Source organism: Solea senegalensis, unplaced genomic scaffold, assembly GCF_019176455.1.
Source record: "Solea senegalensis isolate Sse05_10M unplaced genomic scaffold, IFAPA_SoseM_1 scf7180000015919, whole genome shotgun sequence".
NCBI classification, from domain to species: Eukaryota; Metazoa; Chordata; class Actinopteri; order Pleuronectiformes; family Soleidae; genus Solea; species Solea senegalensis.
In genome coordinates, this window is record NW_025321507.1 from 1 (window position 1) to 22,275 (window position 22,275).

A 22,275-nucleotide genomic window follows, 5' to 3' on the forward strand; every position below is an offset into this window, starting at 1 on the left:
CGCGTTAACCATATACGCTTTAACCGGATACGCCTAAACCATATACGCTTTAACCGTAAACATGTTAACCATATACGCTTTAACCATATACGCGTTAACCATATATGCTTTAACCATATACGCTTTGACCATATACGCTTTAACCATATACCCTTTAACCATATATGCTTTAACCATATACGCTTTAACCATATACACGTTAACCATATACGCTATAACCCTATACGCTTTAACCATATACGCTTTGACCATATACGCTTTAACCATATACACTTTAACCATATATGGTTTGACCATATATGCTTTAACCATACGCTCTTTCACCATATACGCTTTGACCATATACGTTTTAACCATATACACTTTAACCATATATGGTTTGACCATATATGCTTTAACCATATATATACACTTGGGCCACACGGTGGTGTGTGTGCGTGGGTTCTCTCCGGGTTCTCCGGCTTCCTCCCACAGTCCAAAAACATGCAATGTGGGGATTAGGTAAATTGGACACTCTAAATTGACCATAGGAGTGAGTGTGCGAGTGAATGGTTGTTTGTCTCTATCTGTTTGTGTGTGTGTGGCCCTGCGATGGACTGGCAAACTGTCCAGGGTGTACCCCGCCTATCGCCCGATGTAGCTGAGATTGGCACAGCACCCCCCGCGACCCTCTGGTGGAGGATAAAGCGGTTAGATGATGACTGACCATATACACTTTGACCATATACGCTCATATTCAAACATAAGGTCAGTAAGGAGTCTACAGTTCAGCTGACCCCAATTCCAAAACCCATCGGTCTTATCGTCTGGTAACGAATTAGCCTCTGGGGAGCAAGGGCCAATATTTAGGGGAGAGAGAGGGAGAGAGAGAGAGAGAGAGAGAGAGAGACTTCCATCATTAATCCACATGGCCTGACATTTGCTTTTATCCAGCCCTCTACAGACTAACACTGTGTCATGTCACGCATCACTTTCTCAACAGTGTCGTCAGGACTCTCACTGACAATGACACACATTCCCTTATTCTATAATTCTGACCAGAATCTTATGTCTAAGTCGTTAGAAGACTATAAATGTCCTCACAAAGATCATTTCTACACACACACACACACAGACACACACACTACACTGCTCTGCTGTTCCTTATAATTTACACACTTCCTCAAACCTGCAACGATTCCTGGTCACAGTGCGAGTATTTCCTGACAACCCGGCCCCGCCTCAGCACAGACTCAAATATGGACCGTACACACACATACATGGTGTTTGATTTGAATAATGCCATTGTATGCAACTCTGTAACTTTATACTTTAAGCACTTTTGTTGCAAAAACACAAACTTATGACCAATTTGTCTCAAACACAAAAATATATATGAGGATTAAAACAGGTTATTCATTGAACTGCTCGCCAGTATCACCAGAGGCATTTTTCCTTTGAACTTCTCTTTTGAAACTGTTAGAAAAATAACAAAAAACTCCAGAGGTCAAAGATTTGGAAGGTGCAAATAGATTTGTTAATATTTTGGATCCATGAGTTAAACTGAGTGTCTTCAGTGCAACAACTCTTTGTGGCGTATGGATTCGTATGATGAACTGAAGCATATGACATTGCACTTAGGCGAGTTTTACACGTCACATTAAGTGGACGAAGGCATACGCCACAAGAAAAGTGAAAAAAGACACAATAGTACAACTTTATTCTCATAATATATGGCCTTTAGTATCTCAATGTTAAGAATTTGTTTATCATAATAGTAGGACTTTAGTAATGCAACATTACACCGTTTTTTTCATGTAACATTACCACTTTATTCTTATAAGATTAGGACAATATTATTGTAATATTAAGATTTTATTCTCATAATGGTAGGACTTTATTATCTTAATATCACAACGTTATTATCATCATAATAATGAGTCTTTTTCTCATAATGGTAGGATTGGATTTTATTATCGTAATATTATGACTTTTAATAACAAGACGTCATTCTCAAAATGGTAGGACTTTATTATCTTAACATTATGACTTTATAATAGTGATATTAAGACTGGTTTTCTCATAATATTACAACGTTTTCTTCAGTGTGGGTGTAACAACACTTTATGTCTTTCCATTAGGTGAATTTCAAGGATCAATAACATTAATATTATTATTATTTTTTTATTAATAATAACAATAATAACAATAATAATAATAATAATAATGATATACATGTGTTCAGGAAATGTGTTCATCCACACAAAACTCCTCAAAATGCTTCTAAGCGCTGTAGTACATATGCCAGGCCTGTGTGTGGCACTGTTGCAGTGAAGAGAACACTGAGCATATGCCTGTGTCCAAGCGTTTGTTTAAATAAAATGTATTCAAAGTATCTATTTACGAGAAAAGTGAGTAAATAAAAGTTAGCATGAAGTGGAAATCTTCCCTACCCCTGCTTTAAAAGTCCCCGGTGCAGTATAAATGTCACAAAGACGACATGTTTTATATCTCACACCTGTTTCTGAAGGACTTCCTGCTAACTTTCCCCCTGAAACTCTGACAAATGTCCATCATCATCTTTCTTGGAATTACCCTGCACTCTTTTTTTTTTCTGTCCCTGATCACGTGGCTCATTGAGGTGTTTTCCAGCCAAACAAGTGTCACGAACATCATGTCACTCTTCTCTTTGCTTCTGTGGATCAACTGGTGTTTTCTTGCTGTAGCCACCAGAGGGGGTAAATAACAACAAAGTCCTAACAACAAACAAACGACTGAGCCCCGTGAATTTAACCCCGCAGCTGCTGAAACAACACAACAACACAACAACACAACAACATCATTAATATCACCACATACACAACTGCCCGCAGCCTCTACTCTTATTACTATTATTGTTGTTGTTTTTATTTGTTATTGTTGTTTCTGAAATGATAAGACTTACATTAGATGCTGTGTCTCATTTCCTGACTTTACCCACTGAGGGGGGAGGAGGGGGGAGGGGGGGGATCCGAGGACACGGAGCGAGAGAGAGATTGTAGAAGGAAGGCGAGATAGACACGAGAGAGAGAGAGAGAGATGCACAGAGTAAGGGGAGGAGGGGAGAACCAGGAGGGGGAGGCTCCTGATACCGAGACACGGAAAAGAGAGAGAGAGAGAGAGAGAGAGAGCTGGTGGAGAGAGGAAGAAGAAGCCCGGGGAGTGGGAGAAGAAGAAGAAGAAGACGGGGGGAATAAAGACTTGAAGACAGCGAGCGGAGGACAGAGGGAAGAGAGGAGAGGACAGTGTGCCCTCCCCCTCCCCCTGTCTGTCTGTCTGTCTGTGTGTCTCCTCTCCGGGCTGTCACAGCACATTTGGACTCCGACGGAGCGACACCGCGTCCAGTCCAGACCGCATGGGGTAACAGGTACGTCTCCGTGCGTCTCCGTGCGTCTGCCGCCGCTGTCACTTCCTCGTCTGCGCTGCCTCAACAAGCTGTTCCTATATGGATATATATATCTATATATATATATATATATAGATATATATATCTATATATCTATATAGATATACACGTATACGTGTGTGTGTGTAGGTGTGTATGGTTAATATGTGTGTTGATAGTTGTGTGGTCGCACAGGTTTGGAGACGCGACACAAACGCAACTCTTGCGCTGACCACCTACTATATTAACTATTATATAAAAGGCCTTTCTGTTTCTTTCTTTCACAATTTAAAATAAAATAAAATAAAATAAAATATATATATATATTCATATGTATATATATTTATATATATACATATAAATATATATATATATGTATATAGATGTGTATGTATATATTGTATTTAATAATGACGGGCGCGTGAACGGCTCTGATAACAAAACACTAGTACAGAGTGAAAGTCAGTGGTGAACCTGCACACTGTGACAGCCGCTTGTTGATGTTTGGTGAAGGAACTGTCACTGTTCACACACACACACACACACACACACGCACACACACACACACACACACAGCTTCAGTTCATATCTACTTTATAATAAGTCTGAACAAGTGCTTTTACACCATGGAAACTAAGATTTGACAGCTTCCAGAGATAGTTTGTAAACAGTGAAGGAATTATTTTTTTATATTATTAGTATTACTATTATTATTATTATTGTTATTATTATTGTTATAATTATTGTTATAATTAGTATTATTATTATTATCATTGTCATTATCATTATTATGATCATTATTATTATTATTATCATCATTATTATTTATTTATTTATTATTATCTTGTACATTCTCTCTCTGAAAAGTCGTTATATGTTGTGTAGATGATCATTGTTGCCTTGTCTACTTTTGCGTGTGTATTATTTTGTATTTCTCTGCTTTTCAAATGACTGACTCTGGAAGTTTTGAACAAGAATTCTCTTGTGGTCGGACAGTCAGTTCATGCACAAATCAACATTCAGTGTATTATATCTACATGTTTCCTTAACTTCTTTCGGACATACTGTACCTTGCACTGTGTCCTCAGGGTTAGTGTCACTATTGTTATTATTATCCTTATTATTATTTGTAGTTTATTATTTCAGTGCATTGGTCCAGAGATCCTGGTGAAATGTGTCACATTTTGAAGCATGTCCACCTCTTTGTAGATTTTCTGTTGTGTTTTTGTGTGATTGTGTTGTCATGTTCACACACAGGCTTCACACAGCTGATGATGCTGCTGCTGCGTGTGGCACAATATTCAGGCAGAGGCGAAGATTCAATATGAAAGCAAGAACAATATGAGGGTTTAAACCCTCCTCCTCCTCCTCCGTCTTTCCTTCTCCTCCCCTTGTTTAACCTCCAGAAGGGGGAACTCTCCAGCTGGATATTTGTGCTGCGTCAACACCCAGCCCTCGAGTACTACCAGACAAGACGGGGGGTGGTAGTGATAGTGTGTGTGTGTGTCTGTGTGTGTGTGTGTGTGTGTGTGTGTGGAGGTACCGCTGATCACATCTGATGCTGCGTTGAGAGTTGAAAAGTGTGGCGTCAAGTGTTCCCTGTTTGCTGGCGTGACTGGAGCTGAACGCGTCTTCTCTCCTTCTCTGCTGCTCCTTTTTCTGTTTCCAGCATGTGTGTGTGTGTGTGTGTGTGTGTGTGTGTCTGCCCTCTCTCACCGGTCAGTTTCGTCCTCCATTTTCCGCGATGCTGCTCACCGTGTCTCCTTGTGTGTGTGTGTGTGTGTGTGTGTGTGTACATGCACACTGTGTGCCTGGCTGTCAGGTGACATGAGATCTTCACCTGTGTTCCTTCCTGTGTGTGTCCCTCGCGCTCTCCCTGCACTGAAGTTTGATTTTTCTGAACTCTTGGAGAATATCTGTCATTATGACACCTTGTATTTGATGGTCACCGTGTGACGTTAAAGCTGATGAGAGAGGAGGAAACCAACACTGTTGGAAGCAAATGAAAGCAGAGACAGCACTTAAATAGCAGAAATGTCCACCGAGGCTGCTCTGCTTCTGTACACAGGTTAACAACTTTCTGAAAAACAAGTTCCTGAATCCAGATCTGTATCTGAATCACTACCAAATATGTTTTTTTTCAATTTCCTGCTTGGGCTATAACCTTCAACTCCTGAATATTTCATTCATTTTTGTGCACGGACACAAACGTAAGCCTCGACCACGACCATGTGCACGAGCTGCTATAAAAATGTACGGCTTTCTTATTTGCTGTTGTTTAAAAGTCTCTTAATTTGACATTAACACTACTTTTAATTTAAAAATACATTTGTGTTGCTCTGCATGTGCCTGCCCATACACGCTACTCTGGGTCTGTTTAAGTGGAATCTGAAAATGTCGTCTTTCGTGTGAGTTTTACAGACAAAGTGAAGGTTGTGGATTAGGGGTGACTGTGACTGGAAGGTTGTGGGTTTGATTCCTGGCTCTGCTAGTCTACATGTTACAGAAGTGTAATGCTGCCACCCATACCTGGTTATAACGAGCGTTTACATTGCGTCACAAAATGTCAGTAAAGAGTTTAGCTGCTGTTATCCGGACCCTTTTTGTGATTCATATTCTTTTTGTCACGCCTGTGATTTAATTTGGACGCGTGTGTCTCTGCATGCTTTCTGATATGGAGCTGAGTGCTGCATCCATGGACAGCTTGTTAGAGCTAAGCATTCTGCTCTGTTTGACATCGGCTAACTGGATCTTTGGGATTAGGGGACCATCCAGTGATTTTTCCAAATTGTCTTAGGTCTCATTGGATTTGTATGGTTGTTTTGTCCTTCCAAGTCCAGAGTTAAGGGTTGGCACTTAATATGATAAACCTCTAAGTCTTTGACTGCGTAATTCAGTTACTGCAGGCTTGTGTGTGTTTGCTCACCGTCCGTGCACTTGTAATGCCGAGCTATGGCCGTGGCTGTGTAACATGTGCTGTACATGCAGCTTTGTACGAGATAAAACACAAAAGCAAGTAAAAAACAGAGGAACCTACTCTGACTCTATTCTGCTCTGTAACCTCCGACTGAAAGCCCTTCTCGAGCTGCTCTGGTTGAAGATGCATTCACGTCTAACGGGGCAGCAATCAAACTGCTTAAATAAATTAAATCTCATTTATTTAAGTGCGCACCGCGTTGCTAGTTCCGACGATTCTTCAAAGTTTGGAAAATCAAATATGAATTGTCTAACAATTGTGTGAACTTTCATGTAAGAGTCGCAACTCTATGTTTGTGACTACTATAGCTGCACATAGAGACAAGAAGAATGTGAGCTATTATAATAGTAGTTAATGTTTTAACACATTTGGTTAAAACATTGTTGTTTTTTTGCTGTAATGGTGTTATTAAAGGAACACTTCAGTGATTTGTATTCCTAGAATAGTTGTAGTATTTTTGAATAATCGTGCTTCCCTCACTCACTTTCTCCTGAGTCGAGAAATATCTTCTTCTCTGTTTTGTGAGATGCATCCTTGGCATTTCTTGGTCCGGGGCTGGATGTTAGACACGCCCACAGGGACCTCATTCCCAGAATGTAAACACGTTTTCGCTAACAGTTACGCTAACTGGCTCTGGCCAGTGAGGAGCCTGAGCCTGAGCCTGAGCCTGAGCCAGAGCCTGAGCCAGAGCCTGAGCCTGAGCAAGAGCCAGAGCCAGAGCCAGAGCCTGAGCCTGAGCCTGAGCCTGAGCCAGAGCCAGAGCCCGAGCCCGAGCCCGAGCCAGAGCCTGAGCCTGAGCCTGAATCTCAGTTCGTTGACATTTATGCTACTGTAAGCACAGATAATTAGCATCGCTAACGTTGTGCTCGTTGTTCTGTAGACAGTAATATCACTTAATAACAAATAACATCTTTCCAGCGGTGAAGTATTCCTTTGTTCTGAGTATCGGCAAGTACTCAAAGTAATCATACTTGTACTGGAAGTATAAAATCATGTTGTGTACTTGTAGGCGGCGTGGTCCTTTGAGAGGGAGTAGCATTATCATCTAAGAGCAGTGAACATCAGTGTGGGTGTGTGTGTGTGTGTGTGTGTCTACACCTTCTCCATCTGGATGCTCAGCAGGGAGAACATGATCCAGACCAAGAGAGAAGGGGAGGGGTTTGGGGAGGGGTTTCAGCAAATCGCTGAAAATGGAAAGAACATATTAGCTGTGTGTGTGTGTGTGTGTGTGTGTTGAAGCTTGTGTCGTCGCTCATGAATGGACTTACTTCAGAGTGACTTACAAGTTTGTTCTCAGTTATGAAGTTTGTGTTAGTTGCAGGTGTGAGAAAGTGAGTGGAGTCTGGAGCGTGTGACACGTACACTTCTGCTGTGTTTGTGTCTGTATTGTGTGTGTGTGTGTGTGTGTGTGTGTGCCTGCTGGTGTGTAGGTGGTGCTTAACGATCCCTCGCATGTTGTGGGCTGATCTGCGTGGTAACGGGTTTAGTCGGCATCAACTTGTGCTAACCCTGGGGAAATGGTGCACTGGCCTCTCACACACACACACACACACAGAGCACACAACAGTGACGTTTATTTGAAATAAATCAAACAAGCGCTCTGATTATTCTTAAATGTGAATATTATAACAAAGTTATCACTCAAACTGAATCATTGTGGTTTGTGGACAAATCAAGACATTGGAGAACATCGTCATCTGGAACAAAGGATTCATCATTTAATGGAGAAAATAACTAACACATGATGTCACTATTGATTCATCTATTATTAGTAGTTTCCTTAAATTCAACAGAGAACAAATATTAATATCCCCAAACCTCAAAAAACGAGTGTTAATTTAGTGAGTGATTAATCAGTGTTCATTTAGTGATTAATCAGTGTTCATTTAGTGATTAATCAGTGTTCATTTAGTGCAGTGTTCATTTAGTGATTAATCAGTGTTCATTTAGTGATTAGTCAGTGTTCATTGAGTGATTTATCAGTGTTCATTTAGTGATTAATCAGAGTTCATTGAGTGAGTGATTTTTCAGTGTTCATTGAGTGATTGATCAGTGTTCATTTAGTGATTTTAGTGAGTGATTAATCAGTCCTCATTTAGTGATTAATCAGTGTTCATTGAGTGATTAATCAGTGTTCATTTAGTGATAATCAGTGTTCATTGAGTGATTAATCAGTGTTCATTGATTAATCAGTGTTCATTGAGTGATTAATCGTGTTCATTGAGTGAGTGATTTTTCAGTGTTCATTGAGTGATTAATCAGTTTTCATTGAGTGATTAATCAGTGTTCATTGAGTGATTTATCAGTGTTCATTGAGTGAGTGATTTTTCAGTGTTCATTGAGTGATTAATCAGTGTTCATTGAGTGATTAATCAGTGTTCATTGAGTGATTAATCATCGAGTGATTAATCAGTTCATTTAGTGATTAATCAGTGGATTATCAGTGTTTGGAGTGATTAATCAGTGTTATTTAGTGATGTGTTTGATTGATTAATCAGTGTTCGAGTGATTAATCAGTGTTCATTGAGTGATTAATCAGTGTTCATTTAGTGATTAATCAGTGTTCGTTGAGTGATTTTTCAGTGTTCATTGAGTGATTAAAGTCATTTAGTGATTAATCAGTGTTCGTTGAGTGAGTGATTTTCTGTGATTAATCAGTTTTGATTAATCATGAGTGATTAATCAGTGTTCATTGAGTGATTAATCATTGAGTGATTAATCGTTCAGTGATTGTTCATTGAGTGATTTTTCAGTGTTCATTGAGTGATTAATCAGTGTTCATTTAGTGATTAATCAATCGTGAGTGAGTGATTTTTCAGTGTTCGAGTGATTAATCATCATTGAGTGATTTCATGAGTGAGTGATTAATCAGTGTTCATTGAGTGATTAATCGTGATTGTTCCATCAGTGTTCATTGAGTGATTAATCAGTGTTTGATTCATTGAGTGATTAAGTGTTCATTGAGTGATTAATCAGTGTTCATTGAGTGATTAATCAGTGTTCATTGAGTGATTAATCAGTGTTCATTGAGTGAGTGATTAATCAGTGTTCATTGAGTGATTAATCAGTGTTCATTGAGTGATTAATCAGTGTTCATTGAGTGATTAATCACATTGATTAATTGTTTAGTGTGAGTGATTAATCGTTTTCATTGAGTGATTAATCATTGAGATTAATCAGTGTTCATTGATTAATCGATTAATCAGTGTTCATTGAGTGATTTTTTTGAGTGATTAATCAGTGTTGATTAATCAGTGTTGATTTTCAGTGTTGAGTGATTTTTCAGTGTTCATTGAGTGATTAATCAGTGTTCGTTTAGTGAGTGATTAATCAGTCTTCATTGAGTGATTTTTCAGTGTTCATTGAGTGATTAATCAGTGTCCTGTAAGATTTAAGGCGTTTCAATGTGAATATTTTGCTCCACTGTAACAGTAAACAGAACACCCGTGCTCTGATGGATTGGTTTTAAAAAAAGTCGGAAACTGATTTAATAATCGATTAATCGCTGCAGCCCTCAACTATACTTCATTCTGCAGTAACACAGGGGGAAAAACACAAAGGCTTCTCAAGGAAACATTTATCTCCAGTTCACAATGTTATCCTCCACTCGTGTCTCTCTCCCTCTCTCCCTCTCTCCCCCCTCGGAGCTCACTTGTTAATGGGAACACCTGTTAGGCTCGCACAGTGCAAAATGAAGCGTTTACACTGGCGTGTACATATCTGACATGACGCAGCGTGTTGTGTCTCTCCAGAGTTGTTCTTGTTTCTGTCTGTCATGTTGTGAACATTATCATTCTCACATCTGATTCCGTGTGAAGAAGCTTGTTTGGCACACAGTCATCCATGGATCCATCCTCCCATCCCCCTGCAATCCTGAATACAGGTGTTCCTTATCCCCATGGGGGTTACATGGATGCTGTGGGGGATGTGTGTGTGTGTGTGTGTGTGTGTCACAGCTGAGTTTAAGCCATGCTTGTCTTTCCACTTGTTCCATGTTAATATTTGTCCCATAGTAGAGCTGTAACTAACCATTATATTTATGATCGTTCTCGATGAATCGATTTGTATCGATATCAGCTGTTTGGTCCACAAAATGTCACCAAATGTTTCCCAAACCTGGAAATGATGATGTTCTCAAATGTCTTGAAATCTCAAAACTTGTTTTAATTCTTTAAAAAAAACACTCAAACTGATCAAGTGATGATCAAAAATAGTTGACAATTAGTAGTCGATTAATAATCGATGAATCATGTAATGGTTCCATCCACAGTTGTCAAGGAAAGCAATAAAAACATTGGAAAACGTGGAAGAACATTTACAGTCATCAATGAAATTGTTGCTCAAAATAAACGTTTATTATTGTGAACACATGATGTGCAGTCTTATAATACACAATGATTATTAGCGTCATACGTTATCATGTAGCATTTATGACGTTGTCAATCATCAGCATGTCCTGTTCTCTAAAGAAGTGGTCACCAACTGGCGGCCAGTGGGCCAAAACTGGACCGCCAGCATTAACTGATTCATTTTAAACATTTACATTTTTTTTTTGTTTCCAAAAGTCATGCAGAAGTTAGATAAAAGGTTCGTATAAAGATCCACTTTTTAAAGACTGATAGTAATCATATTTATTATACTGAATACATTTGTGAAATACAGTAAATGAAATGATGGACTGGTGAACTGTGCAGGGTGTGACCCGCCTATCCCCCTGTGATTGGCACAGCTTTCCCTGTGACCCTCATGTGGAGGCTAAAGCGGTAGAAGATGGATGGATGAAATTTTATTTGAAGCCTTATTTGTGTTCCAGCAGAATTTGACCATATTTACAAGCAATTCCATTCTGAAAATATCCTTCATTTAACATTAAAAAGAAATAAAGCAGGTATTATATGAAATTAAAAGTAGTAACTGTATGTTACGCATGTAATTAAATGCATTGAATGTGTTATGCATTAAAACCTGTGTAATGAACGAGAAATCATTCATTGTGATTTGATTTCTATAATGATATATCAATAGAAAGTGATATATAATAAGCCCTGACCAGTATCAGTATCCCTTGTCCCTTCATTTGAAAGCATTGGGAACATTAAGCACAAAAATCACATGAAATCACATTGTATCAGCTACAGATTCGACTCTAAAGTGTTTGAGTAGCGAAAAAGGAGAAGTGTCGTTTTAGTTTGAAAACTGTGTGGCAGCATTTTTGCCTGGACATGAAGATGTTTGAAAATGACGGTGTGGTTAACTGTCAGTGATTCTGCATACTGCAGCTTTAATGTCAAACGTTTTCAAATCAAAACATTTGGAAAAACCTAGAAAACTCAACGACATACACTAAGTTTGTTCAAACTTAAGTAATTTTCAAAACTTGACTTTATGTAGGTGTTTGTAGTATTTAATTTCTTTTTTATAGTGTTGAGTGTACGCAGATGTATGAAGCGTGTGGTGCTCAGGACAGAGAGACTGATTGTTTTTCTACTGCATTTCTCACCTCTTTACTCCATCTTTTGAGTCTATTAAGAACTTTGAGATTTCGACATGGACAGAAAATGTCTTTGTTGGAGTCTGGTTTCTTCACACTGCTGAAAGCTCTGGATAAGTATAGTTGTTAGTTGTTATTTTCCCTTTGAAATAGTTTGTCTTTTGTACGCACAGTGTGAGTATTTGATGAGAAATTGAGTGGCTTTGAGCAAATACATCTTTAGAAACTGTCAACTAGCCCCAGGCTTCGGCTGCTGAGTGATTTCCATATCAAAGCTCAGGTGATCGGGAGAGCGAGAGACAGGAGGCAGGGGGGAGAGGGAAAGTGAAGGAGAGAGAGAGAGTGGGGAGACGGAGGGTGATGAAACAGACATCCACTCCACAAGAGTTTCAGCTGGTTTTAGTCTGCGCGCTACAGTTTAGTCTGTGTGTGTCAGCGCTGTCTGCCTCAATCTAAACCCCTGCATTAAAAAAACACACACACAGGAGGAACAGTTGGAACACACACACACACATCATGTCTCGAGCTAATAGCATGTAACGTCTGACCCACACGCTTCTGCCAACGTTTGGATCCCTGTTTAATATTATTACTGAGGCATAAAACCATCGTTTTCCCTGGAAACATTTCCCTTTTTTTAGCTATAACATATCAGATCTGACCTTAGATGTCGACTCTCTAATTAATGGAGTTTGCAGCTTTCAAAGGTGTGTGTGTGTGTGTGTGTGTGTGTGTGTGTGTGTTTTAAAGACGAACATTATCCCGCTTTGTCGAGTTTTCACAATGCAGGCGTGGACTGTGGCGAGAGTGCTAAAGTGCCGCTAACAAGGCCTGTTTAACATTCTCTCCCCTGCTCAACACACAATTATTCCACTTGGTTGCCATTAACATGTACAGTAGAACTGGGCTTTTAATTGGCTTGATATGACTAATGCCAGATCAACTTGGATTTGCTAATTAGTTTTTGCTTTAAAAGTGCCATCAGGACATGAAATATTCATTGATGTGAGGTGGAGCAGCGACTGTGGGTGGTATTAGATGGATATTAGAGGCTGGCTGAGCCAACCTCGCGTTGGCCTGTTGTGGTTGGTTATTCATACTTTTGGGTGAGGTGTTGGTGTTGTTTTATTTTTTATTTTTTTGCTCATAATTTTCAAACACCCACACATGCAAACACATACACAAAGCCACACATTCATCCCACACGCACACACACACACACACACACACACACACACACACACACACACCACCTCCATTCTCAGCATCACAAGGCCACTTCTTTCCTTTCTCTCCCCCACCATTATTTTCACCTCCCTTTTTTAAATCTCCTCCCCCACCGTCCTCTCCGTGCCCTCTCTCCTCCCTGTCCCAGCTGTATCTCCCTTATTCTCCTCCACCTTCTCCTTTCCTGTTCTCCCTCCCACTCCTTAATCTTCCACCTCTCCTCCTCCTCCACCCCCTTCTCTGCTGTAAGTGGGCCAGGTGCCTCCTGTGGCCTCCCCTACTCCATTTCTCATTTTTACCCTTCCCCTACTCCCTTTCTCATTTTTACCCTCTCCCTGTTCCGGTTCTCCTTTTATCCTTCCCTGTGACCCTTTAGCTTATATTTATACATACAGTTAACGCAACAGTTAGCAGCGGTGGACGTAGACTCCACTCGTTCTGCTCCAACCACAAATATTTAAACCCACGTTAGACTAACTTCACTCTGCGCAGTTTGCAGGTGGTTCATGGGGGTTAGTGTTACAGTAATACATATTGTATATATATATACACATATTTATGTGTATATATATATATATATATATCCTCTACATACTTGACACCTGTAGAGGATGTTTTTTTTTCTTCATACACATGTTCTGGACGTGTTCTGGTGAAACAGATCTAATGGTGGCCTCAGTCTTCTGCACAGTACTGTATGTTAGGACTTAAACAGCAGATCCTTGTTGTGTGTGTGCGTGTGCGTGTGTGTGTGTGTGTGTGTGCGTGTGTGCGTGTGTGTGTGTGCATGTGTGGATTCTCTTTATGAACTAGAGATGTGAGTCCTGGTCTCTGAGTGACAACAGAAGTGGGTAAGTTCACATCCGCTTTTCAGTGGCGGGTGAGACGCAGACTCCCCTGTTCACCCCCCCAACAGTTGTCTCACTCCCAGTGTTGCGTTTTCTTCTTCTCTTATGCACTATGATCAGACGACCCCCACACACACACACACACACACACACTTTCTTTTTTATTCTCCTCTTTTTCACTCGTTGTCGTTTTCTTTGTCTCTTGGGTGGCTCTTCCTTTTCACTCTCTCACTCTCTCTCTCTCAATATTTCACCCCCTCACCACCCCCCAGGTTGTTTTTTTACGTGTGTGTGCACTGGTGTGTCTTATGGGGCGGACCTGATACTGGCGCTGTCTCACAATGTGGGAATGTGTGACTTCTTCTTTAAAATTAGGTTTCTAAGGTGGGTGTTGTCCTTAGTGATGGTGTGTGTTCATGATAGTCCACACACACACACACACACACACAGGTTGTGTGCATTCATTTTCACTTCCCTCCGTGGCTGTAGGGGCCGCCTGAGAGCTATGGCGACGATTAATGTAAGTCAGCAGGTGACAGTCACATGTCAAACTGCATCGAGCGTGAGTGAGACAGAGGGAGACTCAGGACAAGTGAAAATCCAGGTGAGGACATTTATCTGAGGACAGAATCCTTGTTTCAGACTTTTTCTCCCTTAACTTAAATCTTGATCTAAGTTTTTCACATGAATCGTAACAGGATGACTTAAAGATTCTAGACTCTTAAATACCACCGTTGTCTTATTATAATATCATAATCTCGAATATTCTGATCGTGAAATAATGAATAATGTAGTTTTGACAATTTGTCGTCTTTTATTTTTGCCTTTTATAATTTTTCTATGATATTTTTACTTTTGCTTTAATATTTATTTGTTTCTGCTCTTGTTTTGCACACGTGTGTGTGTGTGTGTGTGTGTGTGTGTGTGTGTGTGTGTGTGTAAGCTACACCTCATTCTGAATCTGAACTTCACCCATTTATATTATTATTCTGTTTTTTGTTTTTTTTACTTTTTATTTAGACATTTTAATCATTTTACATAACACATAACATTTCCTGACATCTGACAAACCAATGACAGACACTGTAGGATACAATAAAAATAAAATAAAATAAAATAAGAATAGTTAAATATTAATAAAAGTGACAGGCAGAGGAGTAAATAATAGTGTAATTTAGTACTCTCTCACATCAGACCTAATACTAAACCACCTCTTCTAAAAAGAAGAGTCACTCATGCATGTTTCCAACAGGTCATGTCTTTAAGAACAATACAAATGTTCTTTGACATGTTTTAAAAACAAAGATCGCGAATCAAATTGGAATAAATGTTGAAAATGAACAGCATTGCGATGTCTTTTCCTGCTGGACACACGTCGTCCACGCCGCTGCAGCACGACAGCGCCCTAAAGGCTTAATAACGTCTTATTCTCTTTTAGTAAACAATGACTGAGTGTGAACACTTGCTTTCAGTCTCACGTCCACCTCGTCTTCAGTGTGACACAATAAATCCTTGCTTTTCATCATTGTTGATTCTCATCAGTGGAACTGAAGGGCAATAATAGCGATATTATGAATAAATGGTGACATGAGATTAGATCTGATCCTTATGTTGTGATAATCTGCACTGATAATCATCACTTTGAGTGCCACTGGTACCACTGTTAGAACTTAGTGAGGAGGTGGAGCTCGGTGGAGGGTCACGCCCCCTCAGCACTGATGCAGCATACAGATCAGTGTGTGTGGTGTGTTCCATCCTAAAGTCTCATAGACAGAAACTCTGCAGCTTCAATGCTACTTTGCTTATTTGTTCCACACGTCTCCTCCTCCTCCTCCTCCTCCTCCTCCTCCTCCTCTAACTACCTCTCTGCTTTCAAACCATTCACTGTCTCTTTTCTGACTCCAAAATGTGAGTCTCTCTATATTTAGATGCTCCTTTCCTCTCCCCTTGATTCCTCTCCCTTTATCTCACCTCTTCTTTCCCCTCCTCCTCCTCCTCCTCCTCCTCCTCCTCGCGCTGTTGAAGGACAGCTTCGCAGAAGCTCTCTGAGATTTATCGGCCTTGTATTGTCACTGTGTTTATTTTATCAGCTTGATGAGTGACAATGCTGCCTCGGGCTATTATACACACATTTGCTGTATGGAAATGGCCGCGCTGCTCAGCTGTTGATGTTACTTATGATTGGATGTTGCATGTTGAGGGCAAAGTTAGTGCATGTTTTTCCTGTTTGTGTGCTCTGGAGTGTTTGTGAATGTGATTATCTCTCTTAATATTTGCACAGGGGGATGGAGGGCGTGCCTGTTGAACTTGTCGAGCTGAAGTACACACTTACGCTGCGGCGTCTTCTTTTTCTTTTTTCGCTGCCCTCTTTGCATGAGCTCATTGTCAGCCGTGGCCCGGTGTGGATTTGTGAAAGATGCCTGTTTGTTGTCTGACAGTTACCCTCACACACACACACACACACACACACACACACACAGAGGACACCCGCCTCGGGACCACCAGCGGTGAGTCACTGGTTCAGTCGTCCACATTCAGAAACCACACATTTACACATCCACACTTGTGTTCATGTGTTCATTGTTGTACCACATGTTCATTTCTTTGACGTTCCCAGGTACCCCTTTGTTTCATTTCCTCCTCACTGCTTGTGTGTGTGTGTGTGTGTGTGTGTCTGAGACCTTCAGTGGCTGCAGTCAACGATACTGTGACAGCTGTCGTGCTTTTTTTCAAAGTGAAAGGTTTTGTGTCAAGAACCTTGAAAGGATCTGTACAGACACACACACACACACACACACACACACACAGTCTGATTTCCATGGCTTCAGAGGACATTACATTGAGTTGCATTCATTTCCTGGAGACTCACGCTCTCTTGAACCATATTTTAACTGCTGTAGAACGTGAGTAATACATGGGACAAACACTGCTTCAAGATGCATTCAAGGAACCTCTTAAAACATGGAGTGACGTCCCCCCGAGTTCACTGCGTTTTGGTTCAGAAGTGAGAAGCATGAATGTATCCTGGGTTAGCCACTGTTAGCGATACCATGTCTGCGGTTCAAAAGTAAACAGTCGTATGTGAGCGAGGTTCACGATGTACAAATATATGAACCCAAAATACAAGCTTATATTTCAAATTTGAAACTTTGAGTTGATTTAAAAGCTTTTAATTGTGCTTTAAACAATTCCACACTGTTCAACAATACTATAGCAAGAAAAACAAAAGAATATTTATTAATACAAGTTCCAAGACTATCTCCATCACTCGGTTGTATAAACGCCCTCTGCAGAGCATGCAGTGCAGGGACGTGCATCTGTTTGTGCCTATGGGGCTCAGCACTGCCCCCTATCAGTGCGGCACGGTACTTTCTGCCTCACTGTGTAGTACATGCACCAGTCAGTGTGTGTGGCACAGCTCATCACTGCCTCACGTCACTGTTAACGTGTCATTTCAGCCATTTTGACCAGAGAAATGTTGAACATTTATATAACAGTCAGGTTTCTCTTGTCTCTGTTAGTATTTCACTTGTCATGATGAGAGCACACGTCACTCTGTGTATGACTGAAGTGCAGTGTTTGTAAAGTGGCAGCTGAGTTCACGAACGCCCCCCGAACTTAGAAAATGGGATTAAAAATGGAACGCACCGAACGCACAACTGATGTGATGTATACCACATACACACAGCTGAATATCTGAGATCTGTGTTTGGAGATTGATAACTTTTATTTTCTTTCCTCAGTCGTTTCCTCTTTCCTTTATCGTCGGCATCGATCATGTTTGTGTGCATTCTGTGTTTTAGAAAAGGAAAAAGAGCTGAAGGTTGTGTTTCTGTGGACACTGCTAAATGCTCTGTGTTTATAAAGGGCTTTTCTAGACGCGATGTCCACTCATCGCTGCTTGAAACTTCAGCGTTTGCCATTCTCTCAGCGCCCTTACACACGTTTAGGAGAATCCACTAAGGTTTCGGCTTTTTATCGACATGGTACAGACGTCTTTGGGAAAATGATGATAGTCCAACCTCTCTTTATATTTCTGGTTAGTGTTTGTTTGCATTATTTGAAAGCACACAGCGCACAAGCGTAGGCCACATCCACGCACAAACCAAAATGATCTTTTTCTTTGCAGGCGCTTCTGTGTGGACGCAGATATTTCCTGGAGCCATGTCGTCTTTTTGGGGAACGCTGTAGTACATATGCCAGGACCGTACCAACAAACAGAAAAGAAGATGTCGTACACAGAATAAACAAAGTCAGGGGAAAGAAAGGCAAATAAGGTGTGTAGATGTCTTTGTAATCCCTGAGCGCAGACCTCCCTCACATAATCCCAGGCAGGTTTTCATGCCGTCCTCCTGCTTCATTGTCTCTTTCCACCAAAACAAGAGAGTTTGGTGCTACAGGGATCAAGCTGTTGCACGGTGCTCGCCTCTGTCCACGTGCGTCACCAAAATAATTCTCCCTCTCTGGGGTCACCACAGTGGCTCACCTGCTCAGTGATCCACGTATTTGATCTGGCAGAAATCTTATGCCTGACGTAAACCCTCCCATTTGTGGAGCTTGGGACCAGCACAGGAGGACACTGGAATGTGGTACCTTGCTCAGCCCTTGACATGTTGGGATTGGAACCCCGTCTACATCTGCACGCTGTGCATGCAGGAGGACTTGAAAGTGACACATCTCGTAGCTCTGGGGGAATTCAAGACAATTATAAAAGACAGAGAAATAAGCTCAATAGGTTGTTGTGATTGCACCGTGTAATCATGTTAATCCCACTGTTGTTGTGCTGCAGTGTGTGAGCGTACTTTACTCGTGTGTGTTTGCAGTAACATTCTGTGCTTTCTGTGAGTCTAGATTTTGGCCATTGTCACATGACTCCACCCTCCACCACTAACATTGCTAAAATCAATCACCTCCGGTGCATTCACCTCTCTGTGCCGTGCAGGTATATGTTTGTCTCACATCTGAGTAATTCAGTATTTGGTTATTCAGAGTAGCTCGGAGATGACGGATGATTCAAAAAGTAAAACTTAGTAACGAACAATCCTCTTCTCCCATAATTTAGTCATCAATCAAACACGTGTCTTCTTTTATGAAGGCGATGCATCACATCCACGTCCACGGTCTGTCTGTACACGTGCTCTAAGCTTTGATGGATGAACTGAAGATTCCTCTGCTGCTTATTTGAGGTTTGACTGACAGTTCTTCGCTTACACAGAGTTCATCGGGGCTCCTCCCCTGTTTACATAGGTGGCTGGTCGACTTCTCTGCTAACAGCAACACCTGTTAAACAAAAGACTCCCTGTCTCACCCCCTCCCCCCACCTCACCTGAGACATTCTCCCATCCTTTATTTCCAGCTGCTGCTCCTCTGTCAGTGTTTTACAGTCTTCTCCTCTGCACTCACAGTGGTAATGAGATGTTTCATTATTTGGATTTCACAGCTTTTAATAGAGAGAGAATTTAGGCTAAGCCCTGGGTCGTCAGTCAGGGAGTTACCATAGGAGACGTAGCAGGCTGAGGGACAGAGAGACACGTGTCTCACAGGATGCTGGAGAAACAGGGAAATGAGCAGCATTTATCATTTATCCATCGTTTTATTCAGTCCTTCCTATGAGAGAAACTCATGTTGACGCTGACATTAAGTCGCAACTTTTTCTAGTCACTGGCAGATAATCCCAGACCATCCTTACGATGGCCGCCGGATTTCCACAAGATCACTCTCGGCTTAACACCTGTGTGAGTGAAGGTGAGAGGACGAGGTGAGTGGACAGAGTCTGTGTGCTGACGCTGCTCTGTCACGGGAATATTTGCTTTAAAGCAGAGTCGTTAGGAGGTGTTCACATGCAGAGGTTGGTTTTTGAGGCAGGGGGTGCAGGGTAGAGCTGAAGGGGCGGGATGAGGGCGGGGGAGGGACATTGTACTAAGTCTCTCTAAGCCTCCTGGATCCTCTTTGGTCCCTCTCCACATGACACGGCTGTCCTTCTTTCAGCCAGTCTCTCGTCCACATTGGTTTCCTTTTGGATGGCAGCCAGAGAAGCAGACAGTGGATACAGGACAGAGCGGCGAGCTAAAGGTGCTGCTGGAGTGAAGGTGAACAGATGTGATTAAAGAAGCTGAACATGAATGAGGGACAAACTCTATTTCTGACAGATAACAAAGGACAAAGCGGCCTAATAGCATTGTTGCATTATTTTATTTCTCCTAATTGCAGTAGGCCTGCATGTGTGTGTGTGTGTGTGTGTGTGTGTGTGTGATGGGCTGCCTCCCTGGCTTGTCCCGGAAGGCTGCCAGCTCCGTTGGATTGGGGATTAACCCCAGGATAATGGCCTTGATGCCCAGTTAAGTGGAAGCAAAGCTGTTTAAAAAATATTGGCTTTTGGAGTCATTCTCGCTCCTCTTCCTGTCTCCGTCTCCTTCTATCTTTGCTGCCTTTGCTGTGTGTGTGTGTGTGTGTGTGTGTGTGTGTGTCCCTTTTTAAAGGTCCACACACACACACAGAAAACAGGTTTAAGACAATCCACACAAGTCGTTGAAATGTCGTTCAAAACATCCACATCCACACAAAACCGGTGTTTTTTTGAAAAACAGGTGCACGACCGATATGCTGCTCTGGGAAAACCATAATGTCACAATCTCGTTGCTGTCGCTATCTTTGTCGTTGACATCTTAGTCTTCTTGTGTTTGGAGATTGATAACTTTTATTTTCTTTCCTTAGTCGCCCTCAGATTTTCACATCACACTTTATCATTCGCATCCATCATGTTTGTGTGCGTTTGTGTGCATGTGTGTGTGTGTGTGTGTGTTTTAGAAAAGAGCTGAAGGTTGTGTTTCTGTGGAGATAAAGTTCCTTTTTCCTCGATTGACTTTAAATATCGCTTCATATCAACATAACTTCATCCAGTGTTCACATGAATGAAACATTTACAAACTGGAAAATAATATTTCAATGAAGTTAAATGTTAATTACTAGTTTAATTTAAGTTACTAATATGGAACATGAGTTTCATTTTGGCATAATCATTTTAATTAGTATTTTCTTTCTCTAATTATGGTGGGAAATGCATTTTCAAACAAACCAACTCTTCATTTTCTATCTTCTTTGTTTTGAAAAGTAAACCATTTTATGCCGACCTATCACTCTCTATGCAACAAAAACAAATGTTGCCAAACTGATAAAAAAAAATCTTGTATCTGAGAATCGGCGATACTTTCTGCAAACTGAAGTCTCCTCCTCCGTCCTTCACACGTTCATTCACTGCATCGTCCCTGCTGATTTGAAGCGGCAGCGCCAAGATGAAAGTAGATGTGAAAGTGAGGGAGTTCATCACACACAGAGAGTGACAGGAGAGTTCATTTACTTCCTTGTCACGCCTCTGAAAACATCATTTTTATGGGTACTTGAGATCATGTAAAAATATGTAAATACAACAATGAGATGTAATCATTGTATTAAGTTGACACGGCAAACTAGTGCATATTGTTATTAAAACTGCACATTATTCAGGATTTTATGAAAAGCTCATCATTCTCCACAAAATGATGACTTTAATTGTTGAGAAATAATAAGGTATTGCTAAATAACAATAGTCGGTGCAGGGAGCAGCTTCCATAGCAACCTGTCCTCCAACTTTAACTCCCTTTGCTTCTCCTCGTCTTCTTTTACTCCTTTTTAAATGGAAGAAATCCATGTTTTTCTTAAAAGAAATGTTAGAATAATATTCTGTGGTGTTTACAACGTTCATCATGAACAGTAGCAACACTTAGAATTAAGTCTGATTATTGCTGTTTCTGATATTATTAAGGTTAATCATGTTGTTTAGTCTAAATCTGGTTCATTTATATATTATTAGAATATTATAATGTGTATATATACAGTAATGTGCAAGCATTTCAGGCACCACCAGCTCTGTTGTTTTTTCTGTGATCACGAGAATTAAAGCTGCTCTTGTATATTAGCGAGCTGTCAATGAGTTGAACTCATGCAACATGTGTATGTCATGCTCAAGCATGTGTTGAATAAACCTGGTGTAATAGAGTTTTTTTTTACAGCAGATATTTGTACAACAAACACAGGATTTACCAGTAACATGAATGAAGGTTCCACTCCAGTATGAACAGAGCTGTGTTATTGTTCTAGTGTAAGTGTACATCACGCTGGCCTAAGACTTCTGCACAGTACTGCATATATATATATATATATATATACTATTAGAATATTGCTGTTTCTAAAAACACTCAATGAATATAGAAAGTGAGGCATACACCAGGTGATAATGATCAAAGAAAGCCACTGTTAATAAAGAAAATAGATTTCTGTGCATATGCAAAGA

The 22,275-nt window shown here is 40.7% G+C and overlaps 1 protein-coding gene across 3 annotated transcripts in view; it reads left to right on the forward strand.

Moving 5' to 3' along the window:
* Positions 1-3,171: 3,171 nt before the first annotated feature.
* Positions 3,172-22,275, forward strand: part of LOC122762659 (zinc finger and BTB domain-containing protein 46-like) — a 29,708-nt gene continuing 10,604 nt past the window's right edge. The window contains exons 1-2 of one of the 3 annotated variants that reach the window (XM_044017849.1): positions 3,172-3,385; positions 18,076-18,223. The gene's annotated coding sequence lies outside the window, so the exon portion shown is untranslated. Of the gene's footprint in view, positions 3,386-14,428; positions 14,551-18,075; positions 18,224-22,275 lie in introns of those variants that run through there. The other 2 variants (XM_044017850.1, XM_044017848.1) reach the window with 2 other exon arrangements.